The following is a 16,126-nucleotide window of genomic DNA, read 5'->3' as shown; positions in this document are numbered from 1 at the left end:
CATAAACATTTCCCAGGTTATTTCATAGTCTTTAAATCTTCACTTCAAAAGCATGCATTATAGTCCATCAAGTGGATAACCCACAATTTAGTTGAACAATTCCCTATTGCTGACATTATGAATTACCTTTTCTCCCACGGACGAGTCAAACTACCCCTCCCTATTCCTGTAGCCAACTGAAAGTTGAGACCCTATAGTATATTTATTCCTTGAAAAAACATCCAGTGTCTGCACTCTTGACCGTACATCTTACTAGGGCCTGGGGAGGAGATGCGCAGGGCCCAGCTCAGCAGCTGGGGCCACAGAGCAGAAACCGCAGCTCCAGGTGCTATCTTAGGCTTCATCTTTCCCTCTCTGGTTCTCATGGGGTCTTGCTCTAAAATCAAAGTTATCTGGCCTCAGGCATTTAAATACCTCTCAACTGCTCGTTAAAGAGAAAATGAAAGTTGCTGCTCTTACTTTTTATGTATCACATGTCTTAGAAATGAAATCTTTTCATGAATACAAACTTGAAAGAGGGAATAACAACATTTGGGGGAGTCAATGCTGAGTAATAAATGACAAAACTGTGACGTCTTGGAAGGTGGAGGTAATGTGTTACTTGTGAGATGTCATCATTCTGAGATCATCACTGCAGCCTGTCAACTCCAGAGAGAGAAATGCTGGATACAACTGGCTTCTTTTTACTGTGTGTGTGTGCGTGTGTGTGTGTGTGCGTTTAAATCATAAGCGATTACATGAGACTTCTTATTCTTCTAAACTTCATTTCAATGTACACGTTCAAGTTCCTGTCTTGTTACAGATGGAGAAGGGAAGGAAAGTAGATTGATCAATAATTTAAAAAATGTTCTGTGGCAAAAGGTACAGGAGGCCAGGAAACCGGTATGAAAATGTGTAGGTGTGCTCACAACCAACTCTTCAAACGCTCTCTTAATTGGCAGAATTTACATCAGAAGATGAAAAGCATGAGTAATGTTCTTGTCAAAAAAGAACATTCTGGACTATGCCATACAAACAAGCAATAAAGGGAGGCTGGAGTCCTGCCGACTCAGCCTCATGAGTAAACATTCGTGAGGTCAGTCCCAGTGTGGAAACACAGGCGGTCCTCTTTTTTGCGCATTGGAATCAATACAAAGAGCCCATTGCTCATTCCAAAGAGAACGGAAGAGTCTAGGAAACTGAGAGGAAGCAGATCATGTCCAATCCACCTCTGAGATTCTGAGCCATGGTGCATGTGGAGTAAGTGTGATGTGGGTGCACAGCCCCTGCCTGTGGTCTGGCTGCACTGGGTCAGGCTTGTATACCTTGGAAAGGCATTTCAGGGTAAAGGAACCTACAATACATTATGGCTCTTTATAGTTAGGCATGGTAATTATCTTTTTCATTGTTCTGGTTAAGTTGGCCTAGTTTACATCAGGTAGGTTTCCTTGTATGTCAATAGACCTCAATCCATCACAAGAATATTTAAAATACTGAAAATTCCATGCATCCCCTTTCTCTCTTAATTTCTGTCCTCTTTATATTTGTCCCCTTGCAAAATTCTGGTAACAATTTTTCCATGGTTAAATGAATAAAAATCAGACAACTTATAATTTATTTTGTGTAGTTCAGTCGGCCTTGTAGTGCCCAAATTTCTCTTTCTTCAAAGAAAATCAATCTGGGTGTTCGAGAACCTGCTTGATTCATGGTCAACCTCAGATTCCAGTCCATTCTAATAAATCAGCCTCCAAACCTGGGTTAGTGATGGGGAAAAAGATGCATTTTTATTTAACTCTTCAGAAACAATAGTAGTGAATTCCGAGGGCTCTATATCTACTTTTTCCATCTTTGAAACACTCATAGTGCCAAGCTAAGATATTTGTCCATAATAGGAATTCAGTAGTGTTGTAAGTGTTGCATAAAATAGAAAAATATAGTATTGGACAAGGTAGAAAGGAAAATGAGACAAAGAGAGAATGTGAATATAGGCTAAAAATAGAAATCCAGCACAAGTTTCTTGAACGTGTATTCTCTCCCACGCTGTCAGGGCCAGGGAGGGCTGGCTGTGCTTATGGAGAAGTTTGGTGCTCCTACCAGAGACCTGACCCTTTCTCTCTAGCTGCCTGGACTGCGAGCTGGGGGCCATTATGGAAGGCAGGGCTTGGCAGGCCAAGAAAAGGAAAGGGAAAGGTATTATCTGAACAAATAAAGAACAGCCTGACCATGAAGGTTTGGGATGCTGTTGCCTGGAAGCAGCCTTGGCTGGGGAAGCTGGGGCTGGATTTCAGCCCCAGGCGCCCTCCCTGTAGGGCCTCTTTACACTGTGTTCAACAACACATTCATATCTAAGGGACCTGCTGGGTCTGGTTGTAGAACATGTAAGAAATAAAGTGACATCACTCCAGGCAGTGAAAGAGTGGAAGGCCAGACAGGGAGACAGTCAGGCAGTGATGGCAGACGCCAGCTGCTTGGACCAGTGACCTGGCCCACATGGGATCAGCTGTCTCCCCAGATGCTTTGGGTGTGCCTTAGTGGGCGAGTCCACCCCCACTGTCACAGGGAGAGAATCTTGAGTCTCTGGACCAAGTCTCTGTCTTCTAAACTACCAGATGGTCCCAAGATCAGAACTGGAGGCAGGTACATGAGACCCTTAGTTCTATTCAGACCAGAGGCCTCACCCCAGGTGGGCTAGGAAAGAGAGATGTCAGTGAATTGCAGTATAAGACCCACACTTTCTCTCCTTCACTGAAGGGCTTTTCTAGCAGTACTTCCTCAGGCCAGGAACCCATTGCTCCCCACAGAGCACGTATGCCTGGCCTCCCTGGGAATGGCTCACTTGGCGGCATTAATAGGAAGGCAGTGGGGTTGATTGCACTGCAAGGGCAGTTTATGAGCTTGCCTCTAAGGAGGGGTGTATTCTAGCAGTGAAATGTCCTGCTCAGTGATGCACGACTTCAGCCCGCCATGTACGACAATCTGCTTGGGAAACCAGAGGACTTCTGATGATAACTCATCTTACAGCACCCCGCTGAGGACTCTGCTGAGCTGCAACTCTGGGTGGGTGAGAAGCGCCAGGTCCCAGTGATGTACTAGCCTGTCCAGTGCTGGCCAGCCTAACACAGGCTTCCGTGTTTACAGCTTGTTCAAAGCTCTTGGCTACTTCGGAGTTATTTGGCATGGGGTGCATGACGGACACTTCTATTAAGCTGTTTTGAGTGACACATGGATCTGCTATGGCATTTGACAGGCAGAAACAAAATATGGAGTGCAGAAAATGGAAACACTCTCAGATCAAATTCAAATCTACAGTGTTTACTGAACAAGTACACTGATTTGGGAATTCGGAGAAATTTTGGGTTTTTGAGCTTTACCTGGAAGGAGAGAAGTTACCATGCTTTTATTTTCCCAGCCCCACTCTGCCTGTCTTACGTTTTATGTGGGGACACTGGGAAGGCTCTTATTTGCTGGTGTATTTGTATCTATTCCTATAAACTGTATTTGGGATTTTGCTACATTGAAATAGAGTTGTGAGCCGTGAATCCTAATGCTGTCTTGAAGAAGAAAAAGTATTGTATTAAAAAAAAAAAACAAAGCTGTCATTAAGATTATACAGCACTTAATCCTGTAATCGGTGTCTGTCTGAAGTACAGCACTATGTATTTCTATGAGGTTTTCACTTTTTTTAACTTCTTTTTCATAAAAGCACAATAGTGACACATAGTAGGTACTTGGTTGAATCTGTGTTCCCCTGAGAGGAGACCCTAGGATCCCGGTTTGCAGGCTGGCGGTTGATTTGGAAGTGGTCATCTGCTGTGCATTTACCAGATATTGAGCACTTTTGCTTATCTTGTCTCATTTAATTTCCACTTCAGTCCTGAAAGGAAATAACAATAACAGGTAAGCTTTAAATGGCACCATTCTAAGTTGTTTGCAGGTATTACACTCAATAGTCACCCCCAAAATTATCTGTAGTACCCTGTTATATAAAAGAAGAAGCTGAAGCACAGAGAAGTCAGGAATGTGCCCAACATTTTGCAGCCAGTAAACAGAGCAGGGCAAGGCCAAGTTCACATAATCTGGTACCAGAGACTTCGTTCTTAACTGTGAAGATCTACTGCCTCCTGAATAGTGGCACAGAATGTTTTTTTTCTTTTTAGTTTAGTTTACTTTTTTTAATAGACTTTATCTTCTAGAGCAGTTTTTGTTCACAACAAAATTGAGCAGAAGGTAGAGATTTCCCATAGACTCCTGCCCCCAACCCATGCACAACCTCCCCCATTCTCAGCATCCCCCACTGGAGGGGTACATTTGTTACAGCTGATGAACCTACACTGACACAGCATTATCACCCAAAGCCCATAGTATGTGTCAGGGTTCACTCTTGTTTTTTGCACATTCTATGTGTTTGTACAAATGTGTAGTGATATGTATCCATTATTACAGTATCACACAGAGTGTTTTCACTGCTCTAAGAACCCTTTGTGTTCCACTGACTCATCCTCTCCTCTTTTATAACCCTTAACAAACACTGACCCTTTTACTATCTCCATAGTTATGCTTTTCCAGAATGTCATATAGATATTAATACATCATGTACTATGTAGCTTTTTCAAATTGACTTTTTTTAGTAGTAATATACCTGTATGGTTCCTCCATGTATTTTTCATGGCTTGATAGCTGATTTCCTTTTTAGAATAAAACAAACATTTCATTGACTGGATATACCAGTCAATGCTTTATTTACCCATTCACCTTTTGAAGGACATCTTGGTTGTCTCCAAGTTTCAGTACTTATGAATAACGCTGCAATAAATATCCATGTGTACAATTTTGAGTATATGTAAGTTTTCAACTCCTTTCATTAAATACCAAAGGAGAAAGATTGCTGATTGTATGATAAGGGTATGTTTAGTTTTGTAAAAAACCAGCAAACTGTCTTTCATAGTGGCTATAACATTTTGCATTTCCACCAGCAATGAATCAGACCCCTGTTTTTTCCACATTGTTGCTTCATTAGTTACTGTCTGGATTTTAGCAGTTCTAGTAAGTGCATAGTGGTATCTCATTGTTTTAATTTGCACTTCTCCCTAATGACATATAATGTGAGCATCTTTTCCTTTGTTATTTGCCATCTCCATATCTTCTTTGGTAAGGTAAGTTATCCATTAAAGTCTTTAGTCCAATTTTTGATCAGATTGGTTTTTTTCTTATTGTTGAGTTTTAAGAGTTGTTGGTATACTTTTGATAACAATCCACATCAAGTATGTTTATTGCAAATATTTTCTCCCAGTCTGTGGCTTGTCTGCTCTGGGTTTCTGCTCTGATAATTTGTGATTCTCTGTATCCTCCTGTCCATCTCTCCAATTCTGGGGGCAGTGTTTTGCCCTGTGACCTCACTTCCATTATGGATCTAAGAAGAGTGGTTGACTTTTCAGTTTGTTCAACTTTTTGCATGTTATGACCAAATAGCAGCTTCCAAGCTCCTTAAGTGCCACACCAGAAACCAGAAGTCAGTATGAAGGAATTGAGGCTCAAGGTACCAGACATATTTGCATTAACTGTCTGGCCACAACTCCTGTCAACCAGTCCTAGAGCCATTGTGACCTGTGGGGCCATATTTTGCATCACACGGTCCTGTTCCTCTCTGGCCTTCTTTGTCTGGCTGCAGATGATTAGACTAAGGATGGATGAAAGAAAGAAGCAACCACAGGCTGAAGGCAACTCCTGATTTATGGACTGGTGTTAAAAAAAGAGAGACCTGGGCCAACCTGATCATTCTTTTTAGACTGAAATGGGGACAAAGACAATTTTAATCAATGAAAAGTCAGAGAGGTAATTAGGGCCGACTTGGGGGATGGACCTGAGTCACATTAATCACAAGATGGTAGGTTCCTAAGCCACAGGGTGTCTTGAGCAGCCCCAAATACCCCACAGCTCCACTTCCAGGCTTAACAAGACCCAGCACCACATGGTTGCCTCTGACTTTCTGCTGAGATTAACCTCCATGCAAATGTCTGCTGTTAACTCTCCTGACTTGACCTAGCCTGGGTGATCTCTGCTCCATATTACCCAGGTCCACATCAAAACCACAATGTAGTTAATAATGGGGCTAGACTTTAAATCCACATTGATCTGACTTAGAAATCTATGGATTATCACAGCCTTCCATTCAAAGAGCAGTGTGTCTAGTATGATATTTTATGATTATATTCCCAGGTGAATTTAAAAATGCAAAGGGGACAAAGCAGGTGGGCTATGAGGCCTAGTTTAACAAATGCTAAATGGACACACCATATTATCTGCAGTACAAATACTTTAAAATGGGAGAAACACTAAACGTGAATAGTCTTCTAGAAGAGTTTAGGGGTCTTTCCTTTGTCCTGGGTTCAGACTGGAGGAGCTCTACCCAAGGAATACCTGTAAGGAATTCCAAGTCTTAGAGAAAGTAAAGATGGTGAAAGGTCAAAATAATACATGTGTGGTAAATTCTTAGCTTCGTCTGCTTCTTTACTGCAGTAAAAATACAACCTGTCATCATTGCTTAACCTCCTAGACTCCTTAAAAGTAACATTAATTTTTCTGTGTAGAACAATAATAATACACATTCATTGTACTCTTGAATTGTTTATTTGCTTTCTTATTTTATTTTTTCCTAGTTTTATATCTCTTTACATTTTTTTATTTTCCCTTTCTTTTCTTATCTTAATATTTTATTTTTCATTATCATTTTTTAAGGTTTTCTTTGGATTTTTCATTGTTTTTTATAATATCAACTTCAATGTATTAGTTTTTTCTTTATTTGTTAAAGGATAGAAAGAAAATAGAGTTGAAAAGAGAATAGCTAAAAACACATCCTTGTAGTATCTCCCATGAAGAGATCTGCCCCCCAGGAATAACAGTCTTCCTTTATGTGAGGTGCCAGCTAAACCCTCCACAGCAGTTATATCGTGTAAATTTATTCACCACTTCTGAGGTGAGGGGACAAGGATTGATGCATCATGCAGGAAGCTTCATCCATGTGTTTTTCAATTTCACCTTATGAGACACCCACACAGTGTCGATTCTTCTTTTACTCCTTAGAAGAAAGCACAATAAAATCAGATAGAAGATGTGTACCCACATATCTGGAGTTCAGCATTCATTCTTTCTGCCTCCAACTTGTCTGTTACTGGGCTGATGAGCTCCTATCAGAATTACTACAGAAGAACAACTTGAACCCCTATGGGTGTCATAGTGCAGGATTTCTTATAAAATCAAACATGCACTTAGAGTATAAACCAGAAATCCACTCCTAGTCCCACCCTAAAGAAATGAAAATTATGTTCACACAAAGCCTAAAGGTGAGTGTTTATAGAGCTTTGTTTGTAAAGGCTAAAAACTAGAAGTAAGACAAATGTCTTTCCATGAGTGAATAGATGCACAAACTCTGATACATCCATACAAGGGGCTGCTATTCAGCAAGAATAGAAGGAAAGAAGTACTGACAACTCACAGATGCATTACACTAAGTGAAAAAAGCCAGACTTAGAAAGCTACATACTTTATGATTCCATTTATATGACATGTAGGGAAAGGAAAGACACAGGAAAGCAGATCAGTGGTTGCTGGGGGCTGGGTATGGAAGGAGGGATTGACTACAGAGGGGCTTGAGAGAACTTTTTGGAATGAGGGAAATATTCTCCATCTTGATTGTGGTGTTAGTTACTCTGCTGTATGCATTAGTTAAAACACACAGAAGTCGACACTAAAATGATGAATTGTTCTGTATGTAAATTATGCCTTAATAGAAAAACTTTTCTTCTTTTTTCCAAAGTCCAGGGTTTGGAATCAGACTGTGTCCAAACTCTGGCTTCTCCATGTTTCAGCCATGTGACCGTAAGTTCCGTAACCTTTCTGTGTCTCGTTTTGTTAACTTGTAAAACAGAGCTAATAACTGCAGAGGGTTGTTGGGAAAATTAAATAAAAGGACATATGTAATTGTTTATCACAATGCTGGGCCAGACAAATCCTCAAGAAATGGTAGCTATTATTTTTATCTCACCATTAAAGAACTAAGAGGTTGTTCAGGGCATAGGTTTCTAGACAAAGTTCTGAGAGTTTCTCTTTTAAATAGGAAATAGAAGTTTTATTAGAGTGCCTGTTAAGAACAATAGCACCCCATAAAAAGAGTCATCTCTTTTAATTCTTATGCAAACTCTTATTCCCCACATGAACTCTTTACAGTTCTTTCTGGAAAATATTGAAGATGGCCCCAAAAGTCACTTATTCATCGTTTTTGAGAGAATCGTGACCACATTGGTAAGTTTAAGTTTCTGGAGAGTAAACTAAGGGAAACATGAATATATAAATAAATAATCCTTCAGAACCTAGACCACAGGATTAGTTTGTGAGTTATCATTTATTCATTCATTCAATCAAAGAGTACCTATATGCACCAAGTACAACTGTCCTAAGTGTTGGATATTCAGTAGTCAACAAAGCAGGCAAAAAGTAATTGTCCACAGGAGCTTTGGCTCTATATTTAATGAGATTCATGGAGCAAGCTTCCTATGAATCCTACCCTCAGAGATTTAAATGCAACATCTCTAGTCTCCAGTCATTTGGAAATAATCGTGAACATCACCCTCAACCACTCATCCTCTCCCACGGGATCCCACAGTGTGTATTGCTCTTCATTTTCTCCCTTTTAAGACTTAAATCTCCTCAGACTATGGCTTATATCCTTTTTGGTTAACTTTTTATTTTGAAATAACTATCAACTTGCAGAAAATTGCAAAAATAATACAGGAGCCCTGTGTACCCTTCACTCAGTTTCCTCCAATGGTAAACTTTTATGTAATGATAGCACCATACCGAAACCAAGAGACTGACATTGTACAATGTAGTTAACCAGACTACAGGCTCTAGTCAGATTTACACCCACTCCTTGCCCATTGATTGAAATGTCCTCAGCTTGCTGACCTTCCTGTCCCTTTCTAGGGGGTAAAGAGTTTTCTCCTCTATTGAAACCTAAAGCTCACCTGGATCATTCCGGACTCGCCTGATCAGGGAGATTTTATTCAAATGCTGGTGTTACAAACTCACAACCTCAAAGCCAGTTCTGCTAAATCTCTGCCAAAATTTCATGCCAGATTTCATTTGAATCCACAAGGACAGTTATTTCCTCCTTGTATCAAATTCTGCCTCTTCATGTCACTGTCTGAAATGCAAGCTTTTCCTCATCTCTGTTTTCCCACTCTCCTCCTCAGCTATCTGAGGGTTGTGTCCTATTCACCAGCCTACCCTTCCACTCCTTCCCTTTCTTCAAATTTTTCAATAATACTCTCTGAAATTCCTGTTTGATGGTAACAAAATTCCCTTACATACACACATGCAGCCTAAATATACCTTCACAGAATGATAACATCATTTTCCTATCTTAAGTAAGAATAGACTTCACAAAGTCACCATCTTCCTAGAAAACCTAAGTGGCAAATGTTTATTCTTCTTTGCTCTGCATCAGCAGAATCCAGCCAAATAACAATGCCATCCACTGACTATGAGGCCACAAGATGATATCAGTATTCTCACAGCTCCTCAATGCCTCTTCCAAATTCTTTTTCCTCCATTTTTGCTAAATACACCCATGGCATCTGACTGTTCTGCCTTCTACACTCCTGGTTGCTGGCCCCTACCAGTCCTTTGACATTTATCCGACACCTTGGTACCTGACTTAGAGCTTACTTATCTAATCTATGTTCGTCTGTCATATTGAGAAGTGCTGACATCTATCAATGACCTTTCTAATGCTCTAGCTTCCCAGGCTCTTCAATTTCTGAATTGCCTTTACTTTCTCCAAATTCTAGCTTCTTACATCTATGGCCATATCACAGACATGTTATAGGCCAGATGCTCCCATGTGACACCTTAAACTCCAATGCCTACTCTGACCTATCTCTATCTATTGAAGTTTTTCACATCCACTAATGCCTTTAAAATTTTGGTGTCTGTTTCTTTCAGGGTCGCCTGATTACTCCATTTTCACCCAATAACCCCATTTTCTCTTAACTTCTCAGTTTCTTCCTAAACTCACTTACTTTCATACCCAGTTTGGGTACCACAGCTGATGACTTGAGTTCTTGACCTACTCCCAGGCACTCCCCTCCTTACAGTGTATGTTCCTGTTAAAGTCCCCATAGCACATCATACCCAAAATCTGTGCTCCATTATTTTATAACTAGAATGTTTAGCATTGTTAAAATGAAAATATCTGAACGATCAAGTTGGTGCCACCATAGATTCATGGTTTTCAGCTGAACTCTCAGTGCCAGTCAATAAGGCTCTTGGTTTGTGCACAGTAACCTACTGCTTCCTCTCCCATTCTCTGCATCTGTGCCAAACCTTCACCACTCTGCATGGTCTCCCTACCCCCACTTACCTGCATCACTTCTACTTTAAATCATTAGGTATGAGTTTAAGTGATCGCTCTGATAGCAGTGAGGAAGATGTGAAGATAGCCAGACTCCAAGATGAGCCCGATGATCTTAGCCTTCTGTTATGAAATTTGTTAAATTAACATTTATTAAGTGGAGCACAGGGTACCAGACAATGAGCCAAGGCTGAACAATAGACCAGAAAAAAAATCAAAATAGATAAGTTTATTACTAACAGGTCCTGGAGGAAGTATGCTGCATGCCTCAAGGGGCCACCTAGGGAGGTCAAGGCAGAGTGCAGACAGTGAGAGAGGAGAGACCTGCAGCATAAGAATTTATTAAGGTCCATGGGTAGAGTAGTTTGAGGTTTCCAAGCTAGGGCCAGATTGGTCAATTTAAACCAAAAGAGTAGAGTTTTGGTAAGCCTTGTGGGGTCGTCTTACCTAAGGAACTCATAAGATGTACAGACACTGGGAGGCAGAGGAGACTGTTGATCATGATGGCTATTGGTGAAATCATATCAGGAACTTAAGTTTGTTTGTGCTCTGCAGGCTGTTATCTAAGGCATGAACTTGTGAGAGGGGCTGATGCCCGTTTACCATCTCTGCAGGCCACTTGGCCAAGCAAAATGGATGCCAAGGCAGCAATACTATGAAGCAGCTTAGCTAAACTCTTTAACACCTGATTTTCACACCGCGCATAGTCTCCTCTCTCCGGCAGACTGCATAATCAACAGAGTACAATGCGGTGGAAACACGTGACTTTCAAGGCTCGGTTATAAAAGGAATTGCAGCCTCAGCCTCGGCATTTTGGCCCACTTGCTTGGGTGGAAGCTAAGCTGTCAGGTCATGAGGTGATTCAAGCCACTCTTTGCGGAAGACTGAAGCGTCCCCCCAACCACCCATACCAATACATGAGCCATGAGCGAGAGCCACCATGGAAGTGGGTCTTCCAGCCCAGGCAAGCCCTCAGGCAACAGCAACCTCAGCCTAAGTCTTGACTACAACTTCATGAGAGACCCAACAATAGCACTCCACAGCTAAGCTTCTCCAAAATTCCTGACCCACAGGAACTTGGAGACATGATAAGCCTTCATTGTTGTTTTAAGTCATAAACTTTTAGGATAATTTGACATGCAGCCATAGACAGCTAATACAGATGGATTCATAGGAACAAGACCAGAGACAAGGAGACTGGTTAGGAGGTCATAAAGTAATCCAGGCAAATGCTAATGAGGGCCCCAATTTGAGCTGTGGGGTACAGATGGATAGGAGAGTAGGATCTGAGAGATATTCTGGAATATAAATGTGCATGAAATTGAGTGCATGTGGGTGTTCCAAAAGCATATAATTATTCTCAGCTTTCTAGCTTAGGTGGATAGTTGCCAAAGATTAAAATAGAAAGTGCAGGAGGAAGAATATGATTGGAGAGGGATGATGAACTCAGAATTGTGAAATTGAACTTGAGGTACATTCAGGTTCTATGTGACTATGCACCAAAGACCTCCATAATGCTTGTTTCAGTGGTTTCTTTCAGTCCTTAGCTTCCTGGAGCACTCTGTTGCATTTTACACACTCAGCTACTTATTTCTGCAAATTTCCTACTATCTTGTTGTTGGTAAAATTGCAATATTTCCAGAATCTCTCACCTGGCCTTACTTCATCTCCATATCAATAGGTGTTTCCAAAGGGTGGAGAAAAGTAGTCCATCTCCATATCAATAGGTAATGACAGGGGCTAGCAGGGCATATCTGGACCAGAGAGGTGGGGTGGGGTTTCTTCTTCAGTCAGGTCATGAGAGACACAGGAGAGAAGAAGACAATTGCTTGTAAGAAATAAATGATTTCTCCCTTTGACTGATTTTGGTTTCAAAGGTATTTTGCCCTGGGATTGTCTTCCTGGAGTTACACTTGGCTCAAGGCTGTTCTGATTTTTCTCCAGCTCTTATATTTTTTTCTCAGTCTTCCTCATTGCTTCCTCACTTCTTTTTTGTTCATCCAAATGAGGATTCCATCTCATCCCTCTAAATGCAAATGCTTTGTTCTGAGTCCCCTAGAAATCTAAGATTTATTTTCTGGGCTTTAACAGAATAAAGTTTTTAAAAGAATAAACCTGATATAGTGTCTCTTTTTATGGATATGTATTCAAATTTCTAACTGACATAGTTGTATTCTTATGTCGGTTCTAATTTTGTTATTGTTGGTAATATTATGGCTTATAATAAATGTGTTTCATCCCCGTTCCTGGCCCACAGCAAACAAAATCCTTGTAATCTTCTAAGTAATTAAAGTAACAGGAGTATTTTTTGTTACATTTGGTTTTATCCTCTATTCCTAAAATAGATGCCGAGAGATAAAAATGAAATAGGTGTTTTTTTTTTTGTTATTCATAACAAGTCCCTTTCAATAACACTTGAGTTTACGTCAATGAGACAACTTCTGAAAAGCCCCTAATGGTGGGCGCTGGTTGCCAGGGGAACCAGCCCTGTGATTAGACAGTTGGAACTTTCAGCCCCACATCCTGACCTCCAGGGAGGAAAACGGGGCTGGAGACTGACCTGCTTACTAATGGCCAATTATTCAATTAATCATGCTTACGTAATGAAACCTTCATAAAAATCCCTGTACTATACAGCTTCAGGTAGCTTCCAGGTTGGTGAATGCATGGACATACCAGGAAAATAACATGCCTAGAGAGAGCACGGAAGTTCTGTGCCCTTTCCCCAAACTTTGCCCTACACATCTCTTCCATCTGGATGTTTCTGAGTTATATACTTTGATAATACACTACTAATCTTAAGTAAAATAAAATGTTTTCCTGAGCTCTGTGAGCCTATCTAGCAAATTAAATGAACACTAGGAGGGGGGTCATGGGAACACCCAATTGAGAGCTGATTGGTCAGAAACACAAGTAACAGCGTGGACTTGGAATGGGCGTCTGAAGCATGTTGTGGCAAGGGGCAGTTTTGCAGCATTGAGCTCTTAACCTGTGCGATCTTGTTATCTCCAGGTAGACAGTGTCAGAATTGAGTTGAATTGTAGGACACCTAGTTTTCTGTCTAGAAAATCTAAGAACTGCTTAATATGGGGAAACCCACACACATTTGGAACAGAATATTGCTGTGAGTGTAGAGGAGGAAAAGGAGAGAGGTTCTTTTTCTTAAACATTATTGCAGTGCTATATGTGAACTTCAGATATTTCTGTTGCCCTTCTGGATACATAGCAGACTTGAAATTTCATGCTTATTTATCTTTGACACTGAAATATGGTGAGTTTTCTTGTGTTTAGCCAACGAAATGTGCAGAGAAGTGACACATGAAAAGCAGTAAGAACATTTGTGCCAATTGCCAAGTTTTCTTTCCTTTACCTTGATTCTAGGTCCCTGAATGACAATAGGTCCCTGACAAGTATTACACATTCATATGGGGGGAGAAATTTCCTTATGTAATGCTGTTGAATTTATTTATGAAAGTTATCATACCACTGCCTAGCTCATCCTGATACAGCTGCAATAAAATTCTAGGTAATGTAAAAGTATGTCCCCTCAAGTTCTAAGGCCTCTTGTATCATGTGGGTTTTATCTGAAAGTTAATGATACCAAATGTCTAAGTTACCCAAGCACTGCTGAGGTATATATTCTCCAAGTCTTACCTACAATTCCCAGGAATGGAAGCTTGAAGACTTCTTCCTTCTGTTGTGACATTCAATGTAAGGGCAATTGTTAGTTGGCTTAAATTCATTTCTTCAAATTTCAATTTTAAAACTTAGGCCAAACATACAGAAGACTTGAAACCTCTTTTGAACATCCTTTGGGCTATCAAGAGAACATAAAATCTTCAGGACACCATCTAAATGTGCAAGATTGTTTGAAGAATGTAGTGGAACAGTTGGGTCTTTGGTGTGATTGGGCCAGAGTATGAAAAAGTCTTACAAAAATAATTTTCATGTATTTCTTCTCTTATCTCTATATATTCACTGAATATCACCCTTTTATGACAAGTTGCTATTGACAACTTCTCCATAATCTAGGTAACTTTGGGCAATATTGGCCCTGAAAAATTTATAGAATGCTAGTAATGCATGTTAAATTGAGTATTCCCAAGAGTTTCCATACAATATTACATGTATATTCTTTTAAATAAAAGCCCTGTAAGATTAATCTCAATTTGTATCATCTCAGCACTTCACCTTTTGACATATTGCCATGTAAGTGAATTATGTTTGTGGGCAAAAATGATGAATAATTGAATACTCAAATGAATAAAGCCTTCCCTAATTACTTATAGGATCTTCTGCATGCCCATAATCATTCCTCAAATAATTACATTGGCTACATTTTTCCAACAATATTGAGGGACAAGTTAGAAATAATTTTTCAGTACTTTGAGGAACATGTAATATACATCTTAGTCCTCTTGGGCTATTATAACAAACTATTATAGACTGGGTGCTTATTTCTCACAATTCTGGAGTCTGGAAAGTCCAAGATCAAGGGGCTGTCAGGGTTGGGTTTGGTGAGGGCTTTCTTCCAGGCTTATAGGCAGCTGCCTTTTGTGCTCTCATAGCCTCTTGTGCATGTGAGTGGGAAAACAGAGAGAGATCTCATCTTTTTCTTATAGGTACACTAATCCCCACATGAAGGTTCTACCTCCATGACCCATCTAAACCCAATTAGCTCCTAAAGGCCCTGTCTCCAGATATTGTTACATTGAAGGTTAGGTCTTCAATATATGCATTTTATAGAGCCACAGATATTCAGCTCATAATAATAGGATATATTATAACACTCTTTGGACCATCATATTGTAAGTAAACATAAGCATTGTTAAGAGAGGTATTTAATGTGTAGATACTGCAGAAAAAAATATTTGACCTTGAGGAAAAATACCTTTTTGACTGAACTGTCAAATCGTTTAAGATAAAGAATATGGCCATCACTATACTACACCTATAAATGTGTAGATTGCAGGCTTGGACAAGAAAGTTTCCAGAAAAGACTGGATCCAATCAGCTAAGTAGAGAATACAGGGCCAGGGCAACCTGACCATGTTCAGAACTTGGTCCATAATGCCTTTTTCTTAGTACACAATTAGAACAATGCTGTGTTAAAAAGTTATACATAACTTGAACAGACATTTTTCCAAAAAAGCAGCACAGATGGCCAAGAGGCACATGAAAAGATGCTCCACATTGCTTGCGAACCATCAAGTTAAGGCAAGTCAAAACTGCAATGAGATATCACCTCACACTAGTCAGAATGTCCACTGTGCAAAAGACAAAAAATAACAAGAGATGGTGAGGTTGTGGAGAAAAAGGAACACTACTATACTGTTGGTGGGAATGTAAATTGATACAGCCACTGTGGAAAGCAATATGAGGTTCATCAAAAAACTAAAGCCAGAAATACCATATGACCCAGTAATTCCACTTCTAAGAATTCACCCAAAGAAAACAAAATTACTGATTTGAAAAAACATATGGACCCTTATGTTTATTGCTGCATTATTTACACTAGCCAAGATGTGGAAGCAACCATAGTGTCCATCAACAGATGAATGGCTAAAGAAGATGTGGTACATATACAGAATGGAATATTCAGCCATAAAAAAGAAGGAAAACTTGCCATCTGAGACAACATGTATGGGCCTAGACGGTATTATACTAAGTGAAATAAGCCAGGTGGAGAAAGACAAATACCATATGATTTCACTTATTTGTGGAATCTAAAAACAAAAC

General features: G+C 40.0%; 1 long non-coding RNA gene across 1 annotated transcript; it reads left to right on the top strand.

Annotated features, from left to right (window-relative positions):
- The first annotated feature begins 540 nt into the window (after positions 1-540).
- On the top strand, positions 541-14,651 carry LOC118921750 (uncharacterized). The gene is made up of 6 exons (XR_008992759.1): positions 541-1,239; positions 3,738-3,876; positions 7,793-7,854; positions 8,225-8,277; positions 13,679-13,715; positions 14,159-14,651. It is a non-coding gene; the product is annotated as an uncharacterized LOC118921750 (long non-coding RNA).
- Positions 14,652-16,126: the final 1,475 nt, after the last annotated feature.

The sequence above is a fragment of the Manis pentadactyla genome, chromosome 12 (assembly GCF_030020395.1).
Source record: "Manis pentadactyla isolate mManPen7 chromosome 12, mManPen7.hap1, whole genome shotgun sequence".
Lineage (NCBI taxonomy): Eukaryota > Metazoa > Chordata > Mammalia > Pholidota > Manidae > Manis > Manis pentadactyla.
The sequence above is the reverse complement of the archived record's forward strand: the minus strand, read 5'-3'. Positions and strand labels throughout refer to the sequence as shown.